At 40.6% G+C, this 25,248-nt stretch overlaps 1 protein-coding gene across 1 annotated transcript in view; it reads left to right on the top strand.

Moving 5' to 3' along the window:
- The first annotated feature begins 217 nt into the window (after window positions 1-217).
- Window positions 218-25,248, top strand: part of MID1 (midline 1) — a 338,498-nt gene continuing 313,467 nt past the window's right edge. The window contains exon 1 of the mRNA XM_036913002.2: window positions 218-615. The gene's annotated coding sequence lies outside the window, so the exon portion shown is untranslated. The remainder of the gene's footprint in view (window positions 616-25,248) is intronic.

Here is a 25,248-nt window from a genome sequence, read left to right as displayed (position 1 = left end):
TTTTCTTCCTATCACGTGTTCTATTCACTTCTTTGAAAATAATTTCAAGACAAGTTACCCTGGTTTTAAAAACAGGAAAGACAAATGATAATATCCTAAACTTTGGTTTTTCTCCCTACAGTGCCTTCAGATAGTATAAGGGTTGGTCACAGCTCATGACACAGAATACTAGCTGTTGACTCACAGTTACGAGCGGGGCCAATTTTACAGACTGCCAGGATAAAGATGATTTTAATTAAATCACGCAAATCCCTTTGTACTGCAACCAAACCCTACTCAGGCTGACTGACTCTGAGCCGTTCTGGCGTGTGTAGAGTTAACCAGGTTACCGGGATTCCTAGTTAACTTCTTTCACCAGGAATGCAATTCATGTTTACCTATATAAGGAAACCTGTTAGGCTGACCTGAGTTTGGCGGATTTTTGCGCTGACTGGGAGGCGTCTAAGCACACAGCCTCAAGAGGGGGAGTGATTCCGAGCTGGACAGAGCAAGCTTCCTGAACGCCCCAGCCATTCAGCTGCTCCGAGGCAGCCTGCTTGGAGGACCTACAGGTTTGCCTCTTCCAGATCTCAGTTGAGGAACAAAAACTCGGTCCTGGGAAAAATGGGGAAGCCGGTGAGTCTTACCGATCTCTCTCTGCTTGCTTCTGCTAAGTGGCACGCCTCGCTGCTCTCACCCAGGAAGCAAGGGGAGAGGCGTAGCTCAGCCTCTCACCCCACAGCTCCTTCCTGAACACACACAATGCTTCGCAAATACCTCCAGACAAGTTTTCCTGCCTGTTTTGTACACCAAGAATCCGCAGAGGCGATGATTTTTAACACCTTAGATATTCCAGAGAGTGTTTTTTACTAGCCAGGAGTTTCTCTACCATTGCGATAAGCAAACTTTCTCATCTTTGTTGCACGCTAACGTGGTGGAAATGAGCCCTGGGGTGCTTTGTGAGAAGTCTGAGTCCCCAAGGAAGTAATAGTAAATTTAAGTGGGGTTCTTAAAACCACAGGCAGTGTGATATTCTGCAGAAGTGCAATTTGTCACTAAAAAGGCAGTCAGTCTGAAGGTATCATTTTTCATTCATGCCGCAGCAAAATCCTTGCATCCTGCACATGTAATAAAGGACACCTTCTGAGACACTGAGGAAAGAAAGAAGCCGAGCTGGGCTCTTTGTTCTAGACAATGTAAAGGAGCTCACTCTTGCATTTTGACAAGTAGCGTATGTCTATTTATGTATAAGGCAAGAACGATGAATAAAAGCTTTATGTCAAAGGCGTTGCAGTCAATTGAGTTAAAATTTGGCTATATTCTCTATGTATACAAAACTCCCAGTCTGAATATAATTAAACATGGAAATATGAAAGTGTTTAACAGACTTGCAGGGGAATTTTAGTTGTACTTGGGATTGGCCAATTATAAGAGGCAACTGAGAAAGAAGAAAAAACTATTCCAACTGAGTTCTAGGGCACAGGTAGAAATTTTGAGAAGAAAGCCTATTTTTTTTTTACAGTATAGCTGTCAAAAGTGATTTGGAATCAGGTAAAAATTTTTATTATTTAATTTTTCATGGCTAGGTGGTTTTCTTAACTGAGTTAGCTTAGGTAATTGTTTTGAATGATTTGACTACTCATCTATCGAGAAATACTGTTGTTTTCTATTATGCACAGTGTCTTAATCCTAAATTTGGGGAACAGAATTGTGCTACTGATTACAGCAAAGGGCATGAGGACCTGATTTCCAAGTCCTCATATTAAGAAATTAATTTCTAAAATTAATTTCAAGAAAAGTATTCAGGGCAACAATGAGATTTGAGAGAATGGCCACTTTTTTAAAAATTGCAAGGCGTAGTCCATTCCCTAGTGAGGCTATTGATTTAACACAGGGACTGGCAACTGCTTTTTCATAAAAACAAAAGCTATGGCCAGTTTTATTTAGGACCTTTGACCCGGAAAAGCATAACCATTCACAGTGACTCAATTTAAATGAAACCTGCTCACCTCTACGAGAAAGAAAGCTAGAACAGCAGCGTGTGATACAGTAGATATTTTAGTAAACAAAATTCTTAATAGCACAAGCAGCAGAACTGAGGAGACGAGAGGAAGTGTTTTAAAGCTTGTTATCTCCTACGTGCTGCTCAGAAAAACAGGAGTCTTGATACTGAGCTGCTTTCAATGGAAATCAGTAACCCAGGAGACACAAAATATTATTTTAAAATATAGGGTTAATAACAGATGTTTATGCTGGGTTATCTCACCCTGCGATGAGATGGCCCCAAGCCAAATCCACCAGCACGTCCGCCGTTCTTCCTGTGAGTTGATATGTACACAATTATTATATACTAATTACATCAACAGCCAAGGGAATATATAACCAGAAAGATAGATAGGTCTCCTGGGGCAGGGTGGGCTGGAGTTAGCGGAGGGTTCTTGAATTGCATGTTCACAGTTCTCCTCGCCAGTGGCATATGATCTCCATGTCCAGGAGTTCTGACTCCAGAACCTGCTTTCCTTGGCCCCTCAGCAGCTCGTGTGGGGGCAATGATAGCAGTCACTGTGTGTAACACTTCCGCGTTAATAGAGTTTCAGGAGGATTCCTTCTTGAAGGTGAAAGTTATTTCAGCATCTCAACTAATCCTCCTTCGAAAGGCAGTTAGAATGCTGCATGGCTGCATCAGCCCCTTGGGAGTCACTAGTACCATGTGCTTGGGTGGAGGGTGTAACCATTCAGCATGCTCCCTCCGTCTGTGGGACATTACTAGGTGTCCTGGTTAAAAACGATGGAAATACTGGCAAAAAAAAAAAAAAACGAAGAGAAACAGGTCTTCTCAGAGCCTAATATGCTCATTTGCTAATATGTGCTGTGACTCCCTGAAAAAGTGCAACACATAAAATATGGTTTACTACAAACTCATCTGATAGCTCAGTTTTTGGCTGATCACCCTGAAGAACATTTTTTAAGACAGTTTCCCAGTGGAAGCGCCACAGGGCACTGATAGATGGTGAATGGGTTGCAGACATATCCAGATGTTGATCCCTCTTGCCATCTGGGCCATCAAGCTGTGCCTAGGCTGGGTGTATCCCCCCGAAGGTTTCTTCTGGGCCACATAGCTTCCCCAGTTTGCCCCCATATGTCATGCAGATAGGATTGATTTCCATATCTGTCATGATGTGTAAAAGTTAGGAAACTGACAATCCAGGTCCAGAATATAGATCAAGCAAGTCCAAATTTTGCCACACTGTGCTAACTTGGGCCTTGGGGCTCAAGGTGAAGAAAAATAGCCTAGTTTTATAATTTTTCATGCTGTGGTGGGGATGTCAAGGTCTTCTGTATGCTGTCCAGTTTGCTCTCTTTATTCCATAAAGACTGTAAAGAGGTGTTCATGTTGGATGTGTATGTGCACGTGTGTGTTTTGTTTTGGTCGTAAAGATCTCCTAGAAAGCTGATGGCAAAGTGCTTCCCATGGGATCCTTCCTAATGTTTAATTACCATTTACACTTCTGTTTCTCAAATGGCTATCCTGGTTTGTTTGGCTGGGATTCTCCTGCCATCATTGTGGCCTAGTCCAGAGGCAGTGGCAGAATGAACCTGGTTTCAAAACTTGGTTATTAAATGTAAATTCTTTCCTTGGGTCCTGTACCAAATTTGTGCACAGCATTCCTATCCCTGGTGAACTTTCTCTGGCTTTCTCTGCCTACCATTTGACATCAATTACCTTTTCAAAAACATTTTGCGTTATTAATTCCTGTTACATTCATTCAGCAAATATTTATTGAGTGCCTTTTGAAGTCCTATGCTAAGTACTCTGGAGGAAAAGTGGGTATATAAGACACAGATGAATTTAACCAAATCTTCATGCCACTGATAGCATTTCTGCAAAGAGAAATCTCATTGCTTGAACGCTGTGCAGCATATGAAGCATGCTTTGTTACAAACTTACTCGACCACTTACTTTTTCACTCATCAGCAGGAGAGGTTCTTTACATTAGAACTTCCCAACCAGTGGGCATAAGACAGATAACACACAGGTCATGATGCTCACGCTTTCAGTGACAGGACGATTTCCCATTCAGAACATGTCAGGTAGATGCCGACGATCTTGGTGTACTTTGCAGAAGAAAGATATCACGTTGCTCCCTGCAGAGCACTAATAAATGACAGAGAGCTGGATGATGCCTCTTTATAATACATTTTGCTAACGTCATTTTCAAGACCACACTTTCTTGGGTTGTGAGGTCTTCCTGGGGCACCACATGAAGAGGAGATACTTCCAGGAGTACTGGATAACTCGAGAGCTTTTATATTGGCTTTTGACCACTGGAAATTATTAAGGTACAAGTTCCAGTGACATTCTTATGAAGCAGACAAAAGCAGCAGTTCTTCCTTCTAACGTTGTGTGTGTAAGGCTTTGAATTGGAGAGTGTGAATTAGTAACTGCCTTGTGCCAGCCGGATTTCCCAAGTATCTAGGGCATTGGCAAAACCAATTTAAAATATATTTATATTTGAAGAAAGGATAGCTGGCAAGGTGATAGGACTAGGACTTCTAGTTAAGTGTAAGAGGACATTTCCATTTTTTAATTAATTGCTTGCAATCACATATAAAGAATCTTCTGTGAGTGAACCTTTCAAAAAATTGAGTAACTTTACGTATTATTGCCAAGGGTTCAGTTAATTTTATTTTTTATTTAAAAGGACAGTAAAAAATGGATAGTAGTGCTTTGTGGAATAGGGCTTTCTCAGATATGCTTGGTACTTAATAGCTGGGTCTGCATAAAGAATGGCTCTAATGCTATGTCCTCATATGCTCACACTCTCTTGTGAGTTGTTCTTCACTCGTCTAAACTTGAGACTGAAATGAAATTAAGCAGAACCTTCTCAATTTGACAGTTTGAGTTCTAACACGTGACAGAATTGGAATTCGGTTAAAGAGCTTGAGCCAGGAAATGCTGCATTATTTATAGGTATTGTCCTGCAACGGTGGCCTTTGCTATTTAAACCAAAATTATTTTCCCCCCTGAGTATCTAATTGTGCAGTTATTTAGATCTGTACTGACACACTCATCATGTACTGCCTTGGGGGACAAAACAGTACATAAACTTCTAGAGAACGGATAACAAGTTTACTCGAACTGATACACTTGGCTTAAAGTTAAGAAACAAAAGAATAGCAGTGCTTCCCAAGTTTCTTCCAAAGCAGTGGATGGTGGGTTTGGCCAAGTCATCTTAAACTTCTCTGGGATTCAATTTCCTCATCTATCAATGGAGACATAAATACACAATTCATTGGGCAGTTATGAGTTTGTGAAAACGGTCATGTCTGTGAAAGCACCTCACGCAATGCTGGGCATGTGGCCAATCAATAAGTACTAGTTGGATCTGAAAGGAGGGACAGTGGATTAGGCATCTTCAAGTAAACAATTAAGACATTGGAGAAGCGGAAGCACACATACTAATGGCCCGTGGGTAATTCTGCCTTCTTGGCGATTTAAAATTTGCTTTTCCGTGAAGTATGATATACTTTCTAATGTCTTGTGCCAGGTTCTCTTGACTTATTTGAGTTACCTGTTTGTCCCCTTCAGGTTTTTTGTTTGTTTGTTTGAGACCCTTGTTCTAAAGGCTTCTTTCTTCTGTAACATCTATGTTATCTCAAATATAAGTTTTCCCCTTTTAAAGGTGTTTTCCCAAAGAAGCATGTTTTCAAAACAAAACAAAATTGCTCACTTTGTGTTCATTAATTTGACAACTTGAAAGCTTTTCCACCAGTAATGGTGGGAGGGACTGGGTTAGTAAATTCACCGATAAAAGTCACTTGTTTTATTAACAAGTAGAACATCTCCCTGGCTTCAGTTCACACCCATTTCCCAGAGGTCTTGAGGATGGACCCCAGGGTCCCCTTGTACCCCACTCTCTTTCTCTGGCTCCCCACCCACAGCATCCCACCCCAGTGGAATGTAACATTTAATCTGATGTGGCACCTATGATGTGGACAGAACATGGGCTGATATGGCCAAGAGTTTGCTCCTGGCTAAGGCAAGTGGAGACCATCTGGTGCTGGTTAGATGAGAAAATAGAGCAGCTGTATGTGTCAGCTCCAGCTGCTATAACAAAATATCACAGCCTGAGTAGGTTAAACACCAGACATTTGTTTCTCCCAGTTCTGGAGGCTGGGAAGCCCAATATCAAAGTGTCAGTAGATTCAGTGTCTGGTGAGAGCTCTCTGCCTGGTTTACAGATAGCTGCCTTCTTGCCTCGTCCTCGTTTGGTAGAGAATGCAAGTTTTCTCTCTTCCTCTTCTTACATAGGTGCTTAATCCCATTATAGTGGTCTCACCCTCATGACCTCATCTAACCCCAATTACCTCCCAAAGGCACCATCCCCAAACACCATCCCCCTGGGGGTTAGGGCTTCAACACATGACCTTGGGGGGAACAGAATTCAGTCCAGAGCAGTGACTTTATCAACGTGTATATCAAGTGACTCTATTTCTGACTTATTTTCACTGAACTTGAGATACCATCTATTATAGGATACAACACTAACAAAGAAAACAATTCTTCCAGTTAGACTGTAGCACATGTTTTCTTAGCATTTAAATATTTTATGCTACATTTATTGAAAGAATTATTTTAGGCTTATTCAGACAATTTTTTAAAACTCATATATTCCTTACCACTTCAGCATTTTATTAAAAAAAATAATAATAATAATAATAAGGGAGAAATGTGGGATTCACATATAAATCAAGTATAAATATCAAACGAATATTCATATCTGACCTGATTGTTTGTAGTTCATAATGCGTGATCAAAACCGAAAGTTTCTGTGATGACTGCCCTTGTACTGTTCACCATGTAAGAACTTATTCACTATGTAAGAATTTGTTCACCATGTAAGAACTTGTTCGTTGTGCTTCAGAAGATCGGAGACTGATGAGAATTAGGCTTGGGGTGGATTAATGATTGTGCATTGAGTCCCCTGTACAGAATTTTATTGTTGTTAACTGTTAACAATCATTTGATCAATAAATACGAGAGATGCCCTCTCAAAAAAAAAAAACTCATATATTCCTTCTGTGCATATATAAGATGGAAAACACAGGTGAGATAAACTTTTTAGGATTCCAAGTTTTCTAAATCACTTTTCAACTAGAGTTGTCACATGTGTCCTTTTCTGCACCATGCCATCGTGCCTGGTGCCAAAATATGCCAAAATACAGCATTTCTTTTAAAAGACCTTCTCTACTGTCTCTGAGTCTCTAACAAAGGGTAATGATCAGACTTATATTCATTCCTGAAATGGTCTTACCTGGGCATGCAGTTGTCCATTCAACCCCCAGGTACATCCACTTCTCAGGAAACTCATTTTTAACAGTTCTACACAAATACATTAAGAACCAGCATGCCTGGTGGGTTCCATAGATCTCTTGGGTATCTGTCTAGCTTTCCTCCAGTCCCACCTGCACCCCGATAGGATCTCTCTCTGACTTGGAGGAAACCCTGCCTCCTTTCTGTTTCTTTGAGAGGCTTTGCCAGACATGAGACTTCTCTTCTCCTAGTGGGTGGGGCTTGTTTCAGATAATGAGTAGACCTCAGTGGAAGTGACAACACTATGAACACCTATGACTGAGAATGGGCAGACAATGACAATTGTATCACGATGCAGCCTGGGCAACAACAAGAACAAGTGTAAGATGCATCCCAATATCAGCTATATTAAACTGGAAGGAATTTCCCCTGGGAACTCATGAAATAGAATGTATGTCCCCCATCCCACAAGGATGAGGATCCAGGAGTGGAGAGAGGGCAGGAGAAGAGAAAAACAAAAGGAGAAGCTCAACATTTATCCAACAATATTTATCAAATTCCTGCTCTGCCCAGGCATCACCCTACATGCTAAGGCTAAAGTGGAGCCTCCACTCAAGTAGGTAGCGTCTACTGTAAGAGACAAATAATTGATTAAATATCACGCAAACAGGAGTAGAGGTGAGCCTGGAATAAAATCTCTGAAGTGCAGCAATATGTTGCCATGAGATTGTACTGAGAGGATTTAGCTAATCAGAAAGGAAGTCAAGAGAAAGCTTCCCCCAGAAAGAGATGCTTAAACTGAGACGTAGTAGGAAAGGATGAGAGCTGGTATGTTTGGAGGGGTGGGAAAGGGCCAGACTGCATTAGGGAGTTTTTGTTGAGGGCTGACATTTGTCTTTCAGAAAGGCCACATTGGCAGCAACCTGGAGAATAGGTCAGAGGTGTGTCAGAGTGAACATGGGTGAACCAGACCATGGCCTAGGACATGGGTCCAAGGAAAGATGATGTCTACTTATACTAGTATTATGGTGGTAGAGATAAAGAGAAGTGGATGGATTTCAGTTAGATTTCAGAGGGAAAATAGACAAGAATGGGTGGGGAATGAGACATGGGTCATCATGAGGAATCAGGAAGTGTCAAGGCAGACTCCCCAGAATGCATTTCACCTAGTTAGAGGAATAGTGGGATATACTAATGATGTAGGGAACAAGGAAAGTTGACCTGGTTTGTGGGTAGGGAAAGGAATCGTTGTAGCCTGATGGAACAGAAAATGCATGAGCTTTGTGGCTAAAAGTCTTGGTGTGGATTCGAGTCCTCGCTCTTGCATTTGCTAGCTGTGTGTTGCTAAGTTTCTCTGAGCCTCAGTTCTCCCATGTTTAAAAATGAGGCCATGAACATCCACCTCACAGGGTTTATAGGACAATCAAAATAACGTCATATATGGTAAAAGGTCCTACATACAGGAGTTATTTGTATTCTGCAAATTCACCAGCAGTGAAGCCTAGAAGAAGAATAGCTACTTTCAGGGACCTCCTGGCGGGTGGCCGAGAGGTGAGAATCTTGACAGCTGAGATCTCAACATTCCGTATGTCAGTTTCCCTAAGGGAAGTTTTCTCCTTATTGATAATGTACAGGGCAGTTGTCTGGTAAATTCCTTCTGTTGTGTTCCAACCCCTCTCCTCTCCCTCAGCCTGGATTAAGGGATCCCATATAGAAATAAGCTGCATTGCTTTACTCAGCTGAGATCCCTTGTCACTTGTAAGAGGACTATAGGATTTAGGAAGCTGTAACCTGAGAGTTTGCACTAACAGATGAGCACACTCAGTTAAGTTCACACTCCCTGTAGGGTTTGGGTGAAGGTTTTGCCATTCTGTTTTTCTAGCATCAATTTAGGAAGAGCATTTTATTCAACATGTGTAATTCCACTGCCCTTGAATGACCTCAGCGAATTCCTTTCTGGCTTCCACATAGTCTCTCATTAAAGGGAGCCACTAGGTGGTGAGAGCTGCAGTCACAGGGTTAGGACAACCTTGGGATGGGCAGGTGAAGGCAAGAAGGGGCCAAGCCCTGCAGATTCCAGGTGTGCTCACACTGTGGGACCCAAGTCACTACCAACGTTCACTCCTCCTGTCACCTTGTTCCCTTTCTTTCCCTGTGTTCTTGACATGCACTAAGTCTCTTTGTTTTAGAACTGTTCATCTCTCACTGAATTATCCAAAAGATGAAGTTTCCCATCAGGACCCCATTCAGTTATTTTTCCCCACAAGAAATACTTACTGTCACATAGAAAACTGTGTCAGAAAGAGCAAGAGGCATTCCATTTTGTCACTTCACTTGTGTGATGTTTGGGTGGAAGATTGCGAAATGTTCGTTCTCACGAACTCTCAGATAACCAGACTGTGCTTGGGCCTCCATCGGAATCTCTGAGATGTTACTGTGTGCGCCCAGGCTGGAACTGGAGTGTGTGGGAGGAGTCTGGAAGTCTGGAAGGAAGTGGAGTGGCAGCTGCTACCTGACATGAAGTCCTAGGCACGGTTTTTAAGAGCTTCCTCTTTTCACTAATTTCCCCTGCCTGCGTAATTTTTTCTCTACACGGTCCATTTTGGTGCAAATGCATTTCAAGATATAAGGGCAATGAAAAAGGCAAATCCTAAATCTGAATTGTGTTTCCCTGAGGGGCTACCGTTTCACTTCTTTCACTTCATAAAGACCCACTTGGTTTTAGTTTTGCTGAGCTCAAAGCAGGAACATTCCGTAGAAGCTCCCAATCAGCATGTGCAGTAGGAGCTGCTCCAAGTCTGGATGTTTTAGGAGTCACAGCACAATAGCAAGAAGCCAGAGCTAGACAGTGTCAAACCAGAGGAAGAGTTCACTTTGCCCGTAAATGTGGTTACCTGCCAATAAATCATTTGCCAATAGTTCAGAGATAATGAAGGAACCTGGTAGAGTGATCCAGAGTGAAGGTCACAGCAAAGACAAAACACATCAAACATTACAATGGATAAAAAATGCTGACAACTTCTGTTTCCAGGCTCCCAGATAAAGCTCCTGCAAAGATAAAGATGTGAGCTTTGCACAGCATCAGGCTTCTTCTGGTCTGTTTATCCTGCTCAGAGAGACTGAAACTGGGGAGGAGAAAGGCTTCTGCCAATAGATTGTGGGCCATAAATTAGTTAATAAAATCTGTCCTGTGTTATCTGCGTAATAGCCTACTTTATATATAATTGTCCATTTGATTAATTTGTTTCTCTGTTTACTCCAGGCTGTATTTTGGTAGCACAAGTCAATATATGAGTTTTAGTTTATACAAAAGTTTATTTATAATTGGCCTGCCTTCTGTGGGTAAAATAACAGTGGGGGGGTGTATGTGTATGTGCATGTTGTATATAATTTATTGCTGTTGACCAGGAATTTCAAAGTTAGTGTTAACTTTCAATATACGATACTAGTGACCCCAATGAAATGTGTATATTTTTATATTGCCAGAACAGATTTATTTTTATCATAAAATTAATTTGTATTGTTGCTTCCAAGACCTTTTCAAAGCTTATATAGTTAGTTATAGTAGATTATTTCTATGTATTAGTGTTAACACATCCACTTTGATTTATCTACTAGAGTCGTTATCAGTGATGAAGCAACACTGTATCTATCTACACACATTTCCACGTATATTACATATATACAAATGTATTTGTCCATTTGAAAGTTTCTCTATGTAAAGGAGGGCAAGCTGTAGCCATTGTTTACTGATTTTTTCAAAGTCAGACGAAAGATATAAAAAAAGAAAATGTCACAATATTTTAAGATCAAGTCTGATTATTCAGAAGGTAGAAGTGGAAGTCCAAAGAGGTCAGTGGGGTAAAAGAAAAGAGAAGAGAAGCAGGAAATGACAGACGAAGAGAGGTCCCAAAGCAACAAAAATCTACTCTCCCCTCCCCAGCCAGGCCCACCCTCCATATATCAACAAAAGCCCAGCAGACAAACAGGTGGGGGACTAAGGTATCAAGAAAAGAAGGGTCAAGCCACAAATTACTGGAAAATACCAGAAACCGAGAGAGAGGGACAGAAAGAGAACAAAAGAAAGGGTGAGAATGAAGTTTCAGGGGAAATGCTTGCACAGTAAAACAAATGAGCCCAAAAGGGAAATACTGAAGAAAGGAAGAAATGAGGAGGTAACATTAAAAAAATCAACAAGCCTGAAATGAGACAGACATGTGCTTGCGTTGGTGGGTAGCTGAAAAGCCATTGTTCTATGGGGTCCTGATGAAAGGAGGATTCGGTGGCACCGAAGCGGAGGGGGACAAGCAGAAGGCAGCAAGAGGAAAGCAGGCGTAAGGGAAGGGAGCCCTGTTCGCCCACGTGGGGGGACTCCCAGCCAAACAGTACGTCCCAGGGAATGGCTGCGTAATAATGTCCTGGTGGGGTTCATCCCGGGGAAACTGACCTCTGAAGATGGCAGGGATTGTCTAATCTGTGTAACTAGAACATTCTGCAGTAGAGGTGTGAATGCAGTTTGCTTTTTAAATGTCCCTACTCCATAAGGCTGGCGGAGCAGGAATCCCAGCTTCCAAGCTGTGAGTGCTCTAGCCCAGGTTGACTGTTCATGATGTAATAAGCGATTATTCTAAGGTAGTGAATGATAGTTCGGTGGCCTAAAGAGTTAATCCTCCAGATGCCTTCCATACTCCCAGGACTCATTTACTGAACCAGAAGTAGTACCTGGCTTAATCTTTGTTAAACACTTTGCATTTCTGAAGGGGAGAAGGAGGGAGATTTCATCTGAATCCATTTCCACCGTCAAGCTTTACCGAGTACTCAGTGCTTGACTCAGTACCTGCTGGGCTTAGAGCCTGCACATGAAAGTCCAAATCCAGTCTCATGTGAGTTTGGACTTGCTCGTTTATTTTTACTATGATTTCATAATAACTTATGTTTGTAATTCGAAACCCGAGGAATTGTTTTTATGGCAAGTTCGCATCTTACACATTTCAAGGCCCATTTCAGGAACCGACTTTGATGCAGTATGCTAACAGTGAGTTATTAATTCGTACCTGCAGCAGGAAATGATTCTCAAAGTGGTCAAGGAAAGCTTAACCATCTTTGACACAAAGTTATGCAGTTGTATTGCCACGTCCAGTGGGCAGTCTTGAAGATGGCAAACTTTACTTTGGTCCAGTGCCACAGCACCTCCATTAGTGCCCCGGTTAGAATGCAAAACATCTGCTTGCTTTTATTGCCCTGTGTTATTTAAGATGGTCTGTTTCTTTGTGACGCAAATCACTGGAACCAACTATTTTTAAAGTCTCTTTTAGTGTTTCCCTGAAATGATCACTCTTTAAAATGGTTTAATAGCTAATTGGCCCTTGAGGTATACAAAAATTATAAAGATCATCATTTCTACTTTCCTGACTTTTTTCAAGGCTGACATTATGACTAAAGTGCCCTGGGCTGCTGCAGGATGTGTTGTCTTTGGGGCCTGTGTGAGTCATAGGTCCGTGTTAGCATATTAAGCCAAAAGAAACCTCACATTTCCATTTACTGCATACAGGAGGGTCGACCTGCTGGGCTTGGCTCACTGACCACAGCCTTGTGGATCTGCCTGGTTCAGTCTGCCCTGAAAGGGTTTCCCGTTTCCTTCCCCGTGTATTTTTCTGACCCTGGCACATGCTGGGCAGTCTGGTGGCTCTCCAGGCTGTGCGCATGTCCTCGCAGATAAACTTCCCAAGGACCATAACTTTAATTCTAATAGCCTGACCGTATTCCAGGGCCTGTCGGTGGGCAATTTTCTCTTACTTTGATGGCGAATAAAGGTTTGAAGCCAATGTGACCACTCAGGAACATGAGAGCCATGAAACAAAGCCTCTATGTATGGGAAAAACGAAACCCATCAATTATGATCCCAGATTTGAGAAAACATTGGCATAAGATATAATGATTAATAAAAGGATTTTCCTTAGCCCAGTGAATAGAAAGGCTTGGGAGGCCATACCTATACATACTGGGTCCTGTAACTTGTAGAATGTTACAAAATAGGCCATCTAGACAAGTACGCTCATGGTAATCCAAAAAATACGGCTCTTATTCAGATCCTAGGCTTAAGTGGAGGCAGCCAGCCGCCATGGAATTCCCAAGGAAAGAGCACTGAAAGATGATAATTTGAGGATTGTGAGAGTTCCTGAAATTTGCCAAAGAATTAAGACAAGGACTAATTGGGCACCTGGGAGGCCAGAGTGACTTACATTCCACATTTGTTCTAACATTTGAAATGTTAGGTTGTGGTGATTTCTTTCCTCTTGACATCTATTTGTTTCTTGCTGTCTCTGGGTTCCAAATATTGAATTTATGAAAACAGAAGAGAGGAAATGAGTTGAGTGTATACCAAAGGGAAGCAATTCGGGGGCACACCCACTGTCTCATGACTGGGGAGAGAAAAAGAATGAGGTGGAGAAAAATTTGAGATCATTGCATGGAGTAAATGTAACAAGTACAATGTGGTGTCTGTAAAAAAGAATATAGTATTCTATAAGTCACAGGTAAGGGGTGTGAATTAGGGGAATAAATTATAGTTCAAATTAATTTCATTTAATTAGTTTTGAGTGGTCTTTGAGCTTTTAAAAATAGTTCTAAGTATTGTGAGTGTTTCTGTTTCTCTCTTACACATGCACACACACACACACGCGCATGCACAGAGGCATACAGGATGCAAATTATCCCTCCATAGATAAGCCAAAATAAAATAGTATGTATGTGTTGCCTCCTGTCCGAGCTAAGGAAAGATGTGGAAAAGAACTCACCTTGTTTTCACAGTACTCAGTTTTCCACAGCCACCATCACTAGCTATCCCATGCCCTACAAGGAGGTACCAAATGGCATAGAGATTAGGAGAACAAACGTGAGCCACGCAGACCTGGATTCAAAGCTCTGCCATGCCTCTTGCTAGCTGGACTTCACACTCTTAACAGTTAACTCCCTGACCTTGGTTTCTTTTACCACCTACCCACCAGGGTCATTTGCTAAGAGTAAAGGAGGCGACATATGTTCCATATTCTGCACAGAGTAAGTGCTCAATAACTGCTGACTAGTATCAACCCTGCTAAGTTCCTTGAGAGTGATGGGCCAATATTTGATAAACATGTGAACTATGTAACTGTCACTCTGAAGGACGGATCCTTCAGAACACACTGCCTCTGGGTAAGAGGGTACCCACTAAAAAGCTTTTGAATTTGTTGGTTAATACTGCTTTTACTCCAAGTCACTCCAAGTTGTTTAGACTTCCTTCACAGGTCTGTGGACTTAAACAGGACTAAGAATCTCTTTGTTAATATAGCTAATGAAAGGATTGATAGCATGTCGAGACAGTGATCTGCCAGAGTTGAAGGTGGACATTCATTTTCTATCATTTTCTTTCTGTCCATTCAGTTGACAATGGACAGCTTTATCCCTTTAAGAATCTTTCCGAGACTAGATCAGCCTGAGGCTTGGCATGTAAAACATTGCTCAAATAAATTTGAACTAATGCTACTAAAATATTCGAGTGATTGTAGGCAACCTTTGTAATGGTATGTTGGCTCAAAACTAGCTTTTAAGAGTTTTGCCTGGAGACAAATTCTCTGTGAAATACTTCAACAAATTAAATGCAAAGCTAAATTTGTTTGGAAGACGATGTTTTTCCCGGACTAGTTTTGTGTTTCCTCTTGGATCACAAGCATGTTGGTCCTTTTAGAAATACACGTGTCAAGAGGGCAAAAACTCTAATCAGCAACAAAATCCTAGTTCTGTAAGATGCAAATATGGCAGCAATATTAAATGAAAGCAATTAACATCCGTAGCCATTTCTTCTTCCTGTCACTCTCAAGGAAATGTTCTTCTGATGGAAAAGAAAACCATAGTGAAGTCATCCTAAGATTATTCATCGTTGTGGAAGTTTTCCAGAGTACTTCATGCTGAAGTCTACTTATCATAAACACTTAATTTTACTTCTTCCTCCTCTTAGATTCTGAGGCATAGATGATTTATTTGCTTGTTTTACCGAAAGGTAGATTACAAAACTTGTATCCCTCTATAGTGTTTTATAACAAAGACCACTGAGGAAAACACTTAGAATTTCCTGTCCTTCAAATGAGCTGTAGGAAAATTAAAAAGCACAGATCTTCCTTGCCAAGTCATCTTCGATCCTTGCGCACAGATGTTGCTTTTCCTTCACACGTCTCTGATCCTTCAGGAGTGCTTATCTGCCCCAGTGCATTGCTGTGGAAGTGTCGGCTACTCTCAGTCTTAGAAAATAACCAGCAAGGAAGAAAGACCTAAAAGCTCAACTTCAAAAGGCTCAGGACATCCCTACCTTAATGCCAGAAATTGGGTCATCTGGTGAAACTGTGTAATTTGGTTTCTTAACTAGAAAATCTGTGGCCGAAGCAGAAACTGAGGCCTGCAGCTCACCTGGCTGGGTATCTATTGCCTCCTTCCTCTTTCATGTTCCCCTAGGGACCTTTCTCCCTTCTGTCACAGGAACCTTTGTTTACCCACAAGCCTCCCCAAACATGCTCTCAAATCCCATTTTGTAGGGCATATTTGTTAAACAGTATTTAAAGTGGTACATATGAAATTGGTTTTTCCCACATGCACATGGAAATAATGTCCAGAGTAAAATTATTTGCAGACTGTGCAATAGCATCAGAGATACAGTTTACTCGGTTCATTCAGCAATAGTCAGAATATTTTCACGAATCCAGCATCCTCTGCAGTCTTACAGCGCATGGTTGAGAGGACGAAGCAACTGTAACATAAAACACAAGCTATTCATTTGTTCAACAACCATTTATTAGGCACCTATTTATTAGGCTATGGAGACACATGCTTCCTGCCCTCAAGGAAATTACAGTTTGATAAAGAATTTTAAATAGGTGCTAAGTAGAAGCACAAACTGAACATTTTCATTTGAAACATAACTTAAATACAGCATGTGTGAAGAAAGCTATGATCTGTTGAATGTCAGAAATAACATCTCTGGCTTATGCTTGTATCAATATTGACCTCATAAAGACTGTGTAGTTGACAGAGGGGGACTGAAACTGTTTTGGTGGCTGGGTTGGTTTTCTTTTTTTTAACTCATTTGCAAGCTATGACTCCCATTTCCATTGTCTACTTGAAATAGTTCTGAAGTGGTTGAAGACAGTGCTCAGGCTTTAGTGAGCTTCGGAATCTGCAGGCAGATTGCTGGGCCCCACCTGCGGAGGTTCTGATTCTACTCTGCTTGGGGTGGAGCCTGAGAGTCTGCATTGCTAACGAGTTTGCGGGTGATGCTGATGCTGCTAGAATTGGTTTAGATAAGGACTTGCTGTTGCAGCGTCTCCTAGATTCTGAGGAGAGAGTGGAAGCACTGGAAACTCTGCACTTCTGCTTATGGCCAGCCGAGGAAAACCAACTGCCTGATCGAATGTAGAAACTGACTGAATGCTTCTTTGGACCGTTCAGGACCTCGGAACTAACCTGGAAGACTTTAGATTTGAGGAATCGTAACTTACCCAACCTAGTCTAACCCTCTCTAGTCAGTGTAGTCGACTTGTTAACCGGGCCCCTGCACAACCCCCTGAGGCCTGGTGGAAAGGGTTTGCTCGCCGTGCTCACAGAGCTTTAGAGTTTCCAGTTCCCATATGCACTTGGGAGAATTACTCACCATTGTCTGCACGGTGGCACTGGCGCTCCCTGGTCACTTGCCCGTGGCGTGACGCAGTTGCAAGTTCTGAGTGGAAGTGCCACACAAGACCCCACTGCGGAGGCTGTGGCAAGAACACATGCTTGGATGTGAGCCCCTAAGAGCCAAGTAAACCGTGTCCCTTCTGTCACGGGAAGCACCCCATCATTGCTTGTTTCCATCTGTAATTTTACTGATGCAGCATGTTAGGATGAGAGCATTAAATATTAAGATGGAAGAAGTGATTTCTTGCGCTGGCTCAGCCCACACCAACCATTCTGTAACCTGCAATCCTTTTGGGTCAGTTAAATTCTCCAGTCTGCAGTTCCTGGGTCTGTAAAATGAGGATACAAGATGATAGGGAATCTTTAAGGGGCCTTTTTTCAGGCATCATTTGTTTTCAAGTGTTTTGTGATGTTAAAAAAGCTATTGAAATATGTACAAAGGGAATTTTTGAAAAGTAGAAAGTATGAAGTTACCATATAGCCCAGAAATTGTACTCTTAAATATTTATCCCAGAGAAATGAAATGTTCACACAAAAACCTGCATACAAACATTCATAGAAATTTTATTCATGTTAGCCTGAACCTGGAAAGAACGCAGATGTTCTCAACAGGTGGAGGGTCAAAGAACCTATGGTCCATCTACACCAAGGGATATGACACAGCGATAAAAAGGAATAAACTATCGATGCATTTACTAACCTGAATGAATCATCAGGGAAATATTCTGGGTCAAAAAAGGCAATCCCAAAAGGTTATGAACTATATGATTCCACTGATGTACTGTTCTTGAAATGACAAAATATTAGATATAAAGAACAGGTAGATGATTGCCAGGAGTTAGCAGGGTGGTGGATATAGTTCTGAAAGGGTAAGAAATCCTGTGGTAATGGAACTGCTCCGTATCTTGATCCTCGTGGTAGACAGACAAATCTGTATATGGAATAAAACTGTACAGAACCAAATACACACACACACACACACACACACATGCGCGTGCGTGCATACCACAGTGTAAGTAAAACTGGGGAAATCTGAGTAAGAGATAGGTTATATCAATGTCAATATCCCAGTTGTGATTTTATACTGTTGTTTTACAAACTGTTACCATAGGGGGAAATTATACAAAGGGTGCAAGGAGTTTCTTTGTGTTACTTATTAAAACTTCATGTGAATCTAAAATTATCGAAATAAAAATTTTGTGTAAAAGAACTTTTTTAGAAAGTGTAATATGAAATTTTGATTCTTATGATCCACCCACCCTAGTAACCAAAATTGGTGTTAATATGATTTAAAATGTCAAGTTATACTCAATACCTTCCACTAACTATTTATCAATGGAAATTCTCTTCTACTTTTGTAAACTTTCTAAAAATGAACTATCAAACATACATGGAAAAGTAAAAAATAAAGCATGATCCTCTATAGCAGGGGTTGGCAAACTATGGCCTTGGGCTAAATCCAAGTTGCCACCTGCTTTCTTATGGCCCATGAGCTAATAAGCATGGTTTCTCTTTTGGTATCATTAATCTACAATTACATGAGCAACTTTATGATTACTAGAATTCCCCCATTATCAAGTCCACACCACATACCTCATTACAGTCACTGTTCATCAGCATAGTAAGATGCTATAGAATCACTACTTATCTTTTCTGTGTTGTACAGCCCTCCCCATACCCCCCCTACATTATGTGTACTAATCACAATGCCCCTTTTTCCCCTTTATCCCTCCCTTCCCACCCATCCTCCCCAGTCCTTTTCCCTTTGGTAACTGTTAGTCTATTCTTGGGTTCTGTGAGTCTGCTGCTGTTTTGCTCCTTCAGATTTTTTTCTTTGTTCTTATGCTCCACAGATGAGTGAAATCATCTGGTACTTGTCTTTCTCCGCCTGGCTTATTTCACTGAGCATAATACCCTCTAGCTCCATCCATGTTGTTGCAACTGGTAGGATTTGTTTTCTACTTATGGCTGAATAATATTCCATTGTGTGTACGTACCACCTCTTCTTTATCCATTCATCTACTGATCGATACTTGGGTTGCTTCCATTTCTTGGCTATTGTAAATAGTGCTGTGATAAACATAGGGGTGCATATGTATTTTTCAAACTGGGCTGCTGCATTCTTAGGGTAAATTCCTAGGAGTGGAACTCCTGGGTCAAATGGTAGTTCTCTTTTGAGTTTTTTGAGGAACCTCCATACTGCTTTCCACAATGGTTGAACTAATTTACATTCCCACCAGCAGTGTAGGAGGGTTCCCCTTTCTCCACATCCTTGCTAACATTTGTTGTTGTTTGTCTTTTGGATGGTGGCTATCCTTACTGGTGTGAGATGATATTTCATTGTGGTTTTAATTTGCATTTCTCTGATGATTGGTGATGTGGAGCATCTTTGCATGTGCCTGTTGGCCATCTGAATTTCTTCTTTGGAGAAGTGTCTGTTCAGATCCTCTGCCCATTTTTTAATTGGATTATTTGTTTTTTGTTTGTTGAGGTGTGTGAGCTCTTTAAATATTTTGGATGTCAACCCTTTATTGGATCTGTCATTTACGAATATATTCTCCCATACTGTAGGATGCCTTTTTGTTCTATTGGTGGTGTCCTTTGCTGTACAGAAGCTTTTCAGCTTGATATAGTCCCACTTGTTCATTTTTGCTTTTGTTTCCCTTGCCCAGGGAGATATGTTCATGAAGACGTCGCACATGTTTATGTCCAAGAGATTTTTGCCTATGTTTTTTTCTAAGAGTTTTATGGTTTCATGACTTACATTCAGGTCTTTGACCCATTTCAAATTTACTTTTGTGTATGGGGTTAGACAATGATCCAGTTTCATTCTCTTACATGTAGCTGTCCAGTTTGGCCAACACCAGTTGTTGAAGAGGCTATCCTTTCTCCACTGCATATACATGGCTCCTTTATCATATATTAATTGACCATATATGTTTGGGTTAATATCTGGAGTCTCTATTTTGTTCCTCTGGTCTGTGGGTCTGTTCTTGTGCCAGTACCAAATTGTTTTGATTACTGTTGCTTTGTAGTAGAGCTTGAAGTTGAGAAGTGAGATCCCCCATGCTTTATTCTTCCTTCTCAGGATTGCTTTGGCTATTCGGGTCTTTTGTGGTTCCATATAAATTTCTGAACTATTTGTTCCAGTTCGTTGAAGAATGCTGTTGGTATTTTGATAGGGATTGCATGAAATCTGTAGATTGCTTTAGGCAGGATGGCCATTTTGACAATATTAATTCTTCCTAGACAAGAGCATGAGATGAGTCTCCATTTGTTAGTGTCCTCTTTAATTTCTCTTAAGAATGTCTTGTTGTTTTCAGGGTATAGGTCTTTCACTTCCTTGGTTAGGTTTATTCCTAGGTATTTTATTCTTTTTCATGCAATTGTGAATGGAATTGTTTTCCTGATTTCTCTTTCTGCTAGTTCATCATTACTGTATAGGAAAGTAACAGATTTCTGTGTATTAATTTTGTATCCTGCAACTTTGCTGAATTCAGATATTAGTTCTAGTAGTTTTGCAGTGGAGTCTTTAGGGTTTCTTATGTACAATATCATGTCATCTACAAATAGTGACAGTTTGACTTCTTCTTTACCAATCTGGATGCCTTGTATTTCTTTGTTTTGTCTGATTGCATGGCTAGGACCTCCAGTACTATGTTGAAAAACAGTGGGGAGAGTGGGCATCCCTGTCTTGTTCCCGATCTTAGGTGAAAAGCTTTCAGCTTCTCTCTATTAAGTATGATGTTGGCTGTGGGTTTGTCATATATGGCCTTTATTATGTTGAGGTGCTTGCCCTCTATACCCATTTTGTTGAGAGTTTTTATCATGAATGGATGTTGAATTTTGTCGAATGTTTTTTCAGCATCTATGGAGATGATCATGTGGTTTTTGTCCTTCTTTTTGTTGATGTGGTGGATGATGTTCATGGATTTTTGGATGTTGTACCATCTTTGCATCCCTGTGATCACTCCCACTTGGTCATGGTGTATGATCTTCTTGATGTATTTTTGAATTTGGTTTGCTAATATTTTGTTGAGTATCTTTGCATCTATGTTCATCAGGGATATTGGTCTATAATTTTCTTTTTTGGTGGGGTCTTTGCCTGGCTTTGGTATTAGAGTGATGCTGGCTTCATAGAATGAGTTTGGAAGTATTCCCTCCTCTTCTATTTTTTGGAAAACTTTAAGGAGAATGGGTATTATGTCTTCTCTATGTGTCTGATAAAATTCAGTGGTGAATCCATCCGGCCCGGGGATTTTGTTCTTGGGTAGTTTTTTTATTATGAATTCAATTTCATTGCTGGTAATTGGTCTGTTTAGATTTTCTGTTTCTTCCTTGGTCAGTCTTGGAAGGTTGTATTTTTCTAGGAAGTTGTCTATTTCTTCTAGGTTTTCCAGCTTGTTAGCATATAGATTTTCATAGTATTCTCTAATAATTCTTTGTATTTCTGTGGTGTCCATCATGATTTTTCCTTCCTCATTTCTGATTCTGTTTATGTGTGTAGATTGTCTTTTTCTCTTAATAAGTCTGGTTGGGGGTTTATCTGTTTTGTTTATTTTCTCAAAGAAGCAGTTCTTGGTTTTGTTGATTTTTTTTAGTGTTTTATTCTTCTCAATTTTATTTATTTATTCTCTGACTTTATTATGTCCCTCCTTCTGCTTACTTTGGGCCTCATTTATTCTTCTTTTTCCAGTTTCAATAATTGTGACTTTAGACTATTCATTTGGGATTGTTCTTGCTTCTTTAAATAGGCCTGGATTGCTATATGCTTTCCTCTTAGAACTGCCTTCGCTGCGTCTCACAGAAGTTGGGGCTTTGTACTGTTGTTGTCATTTGTCTCTGTATATTGCTTCATCTATGTTTTAATTTGGTCATTGATCCATTGATTATTTAGGAGCATTTGTTGTTGTTAAGCCTCCATGTGTTTGTGTGCCTTTTTGTTCTCTTTGTACAATTTATTTCTAGTTTTATACCTTTGTGATCTGAGAAGTTGGTTGGTAGAATTTCAATCTTTTTGAATTTACTGAGGCTCTTTTTGTGGCCTAGTATGTGGTCTATTCTGGAAAATGTTCCATGTGCACTAAGCAAGGATTTTTCATTTTTTAATTTGCAAAAGTTCAGAAGAAGAAGAATATGTTGTGACAAGTGAAAACTATGTGAAATTCAAACTTGTCTCCATCAGTAATTTTATTGGCACACAGCCATACTCATTCATTTATATATTGTCCATGGCAGCTTTTGGGCTACAATGGCACAGTTGAATATTTGCGACAGAGACTGTCTGACTCATACAGCCTGAAACATTGACTAGCCACAGAAAAAGTTTGTCTACCTCTGCTTCAGAGGGAAGGTTGCCCAGGATTCGCTAGGCTGTGAGGGCTTCTCACTGTCACTGGGTTTCCTAAGGTAGCCCTGACAAAAGACAGGTGGCTTCCAGGTATTCCCTGAGGAAAATAATGCTAACCGTTCACAACATAAATTCCACAGGAAAATGTCCTAAGTGTCACTGCCTGAGTCAAGAGCATGTAATCTTGGGTTATTTTGCTTGGATATGCTGCCTTTTGGGCAGAAAGATCACACTTTACAAGCTCAGCCTGTTGGACAACAAGCAACTGTTTGGAGAGAGAGCAGGGTTTCTTATGAAGCACAGGAAAGAATTTGGCCTCAGAGCAAGACAGACTTGGATTCAAGTTCAAATGACCATTCAGTCGTTTTCCAGGTCTGTGACCCTTTTTTCTGGACTTTCTTTGTTCTTCTTTAAAACAGAGATAATGATACCCAGTCTCGGGAATGTTGAGAGGATTCAGTGAACTCATATGACAAGTGTCCAGCATGTAGTGGGATTCAGCAAATGCTAGTCCCGAAACGGGAGGCCACTAGTTGCTCTGTTTTGTGTCTGGGCTCTCCATGCTTCACATCCCTCAGCTTAACCCCAGAATCTACAAAGAGGCATCAGAATCCTTTTTCAAACATCACTCTGGCTCTGTTTTTGCAGCGTTCCCCACAAGTGTCTGTGGAGTGTCTTTTTTCAAAACTAGATCATCTCCCTGTTGCCCAGACCTCTCCAGTGAGAGAGCCAAGTATAGGCTCTGACACAATGGAATATAAATCAAATCTATTTTTCAATTATAGGATGAAATATATCTTCAGTGCTGGGGGAAACCTGCAGATTGATGTTATCCCAGGAGGCTCAGCACTAGTCTCCAGTAATAGGCCAATTCAAGTTTTAAAATGTTTCCAGGCCTTCAGGTTATAAAGACAACCTCCTCACTGAGGGTGTACAGTGTGAAGGGGAAGATGCAGGGGACTAGCTGCCAGTTCATCAGAGGCAAACATTCAATTCAAAGTGCCCTGGCTTGTGATTAACTCTCCACATTGGTTCAATGGGAACTTAGGCATGTTTCCCAAACAGCTCCTAGGGCAAGCTAGGCTAGTGGCTGGGAGGCCTGTGTTCTATGCCTTACAACCTCTGGAAAGGACATAAAATCCAGTCTCAGGTGTCTTCCCCACTTTGGGCCAGGCAGAGCGGGACTGTAATGATTCAAATGCTGATGGTGACATGCATCCCTAGTCACTGCTTTGATCCCTCAGAGAAATGCTCAAAGAGGAGTGTTTTAGGATGCCAGTGTTTATGTAGTTTCCAGTCTGGCAGAATATTGGCATGACAGGAGGTCACTAATTGCTCTGTTTTGTGTCTGGGCCCTCTCTCCAGAGAGAAAAGGTGTAAAAAGGCTGCTGAACAATTGATTTTTTTTCTTGACTGAGTCAAATGGGTATTTTTGGAATTCGGGAATCATTTTGTTTTAGAGCTATGGCTTAAATTACTTAGTTTCCTTATGACCCCTCTTTTCCATGTGTCTTAAAGATATGACAGCCTAACAGCAGCCAAATGCAACTACATGTATGTAATGAGCCAATATATATATTTTTCTGTATGGCCTCTCATGTTTAGTTGCTTGGTGATAAATGGTAAATATCCCCACTGTAGGTTGCCTCCTGCCCTCATCGCTCTGTTACAACTGTTCCCAAATAATGTCACTGATGACCTCTTCTTGGCCTAATCCATTCAGTGCTTTTGCCCTTACTACATCTGACCTCTCTAAGATATTTTATATTACTTATCCTGATATTTCCTATGCATTGCTTCCCACATCTTCAAATTTCAGGAACCAATGTGGTTTTTTAAATGACAGGGTACTAATATTGGTTGCCAACTTTAAATTTTCCCACTAATGACATAACCAAATTACTATCTTACATACAACATATCAAAAGAATGGACATTTTACCACTAAAAAAATAAGCAGGATGTAATCTTAGAATAAAAAGCAGTCATTTATATTAAGTAAATTTGCCTTTATGACAATTATTAAATTGTCTACGTTTTCTTCATTTCACCTCTCCTCTTTGGAAACTTCGTCATGGATCAGTCCTAGTCTGATCTTTCATAGTTCCAAATTCTGGTATCCCTAGAAAGGCTCTTCTTCATGATCTAGCCCTTGCCCACCTTCCCAGCCCTATTTTTCATCACTCATGTTTGTGTACTCTGTGTCAGAATCATTGTAAGTAGAATCCTCTCCCTCTTTCTGGATTTGACTCTTTAATTAAAGTATAAGAACTATATCATTGTCTTATGATCAATCTTCAAAAAACATTGCTGCCCTTTCAACTCAATGCTTGAGAGCATAGATTCTGAGCCAGACAGCCTGGGTTTGAATTCCAGTTTCTCCACTTATCAGCTATGTTAATTTGGACAAGTATCTCAACTTCTCTAGTCTCAATTTCTCATGTGTAAAATTGGAACTAACTAAATCCCAGTATATTAGAATTTATAAAGTTCTTACAACAGTCCCTGGCTTACAGTAGCCATTATAAAAATGATGGTTAAATAAAAGCAAAAGTAGGGGAAAAACCAAGTTACCTGACCAAAGACAACATGGCAAACTGTGACCTGTCTTGTTATGCTGTGTCAAAACATATGGGATGCAGCAAAAGCAGTTCTAAAAAAGGGAAGTATACAGCAATAAGTGCTGACATTAAGAAAGAGAAAGATCTAAAATTAGAAACCTGACTTTATACCTTAAGGAACTAGGAAAATAACAAACTAAGCCCAAAGTCAACAGAAGGAAGAAAATAATGAAGATCAGAGCAGAAATCAATGAGATGGAAACTGGAAAAGTAATTTAAAAAAATTAAAGTTGATAAAGAAGAACAAAGCTGAAGGCAATGTATATCCTGACTTCAAACCA

The sequence above is a fragment of the Manis pentadactyla genome, chromosome X (assembly GCF_030020395.1).
Source record: "Manis pentadactyla isolate mManPen7 chromosome X, mManPen7.hap1, whole genome shotgun sequence".
NCBI lineage: Eukaryota > Metazoa > Chordata > Mammalia > Pholidota > Manidae > Manis > Manis pentadactyla.
Note: the sequence above shows the minus strand (reverse complement) of the source record. Positions and strands in the feature narration are given on the sequence as shown.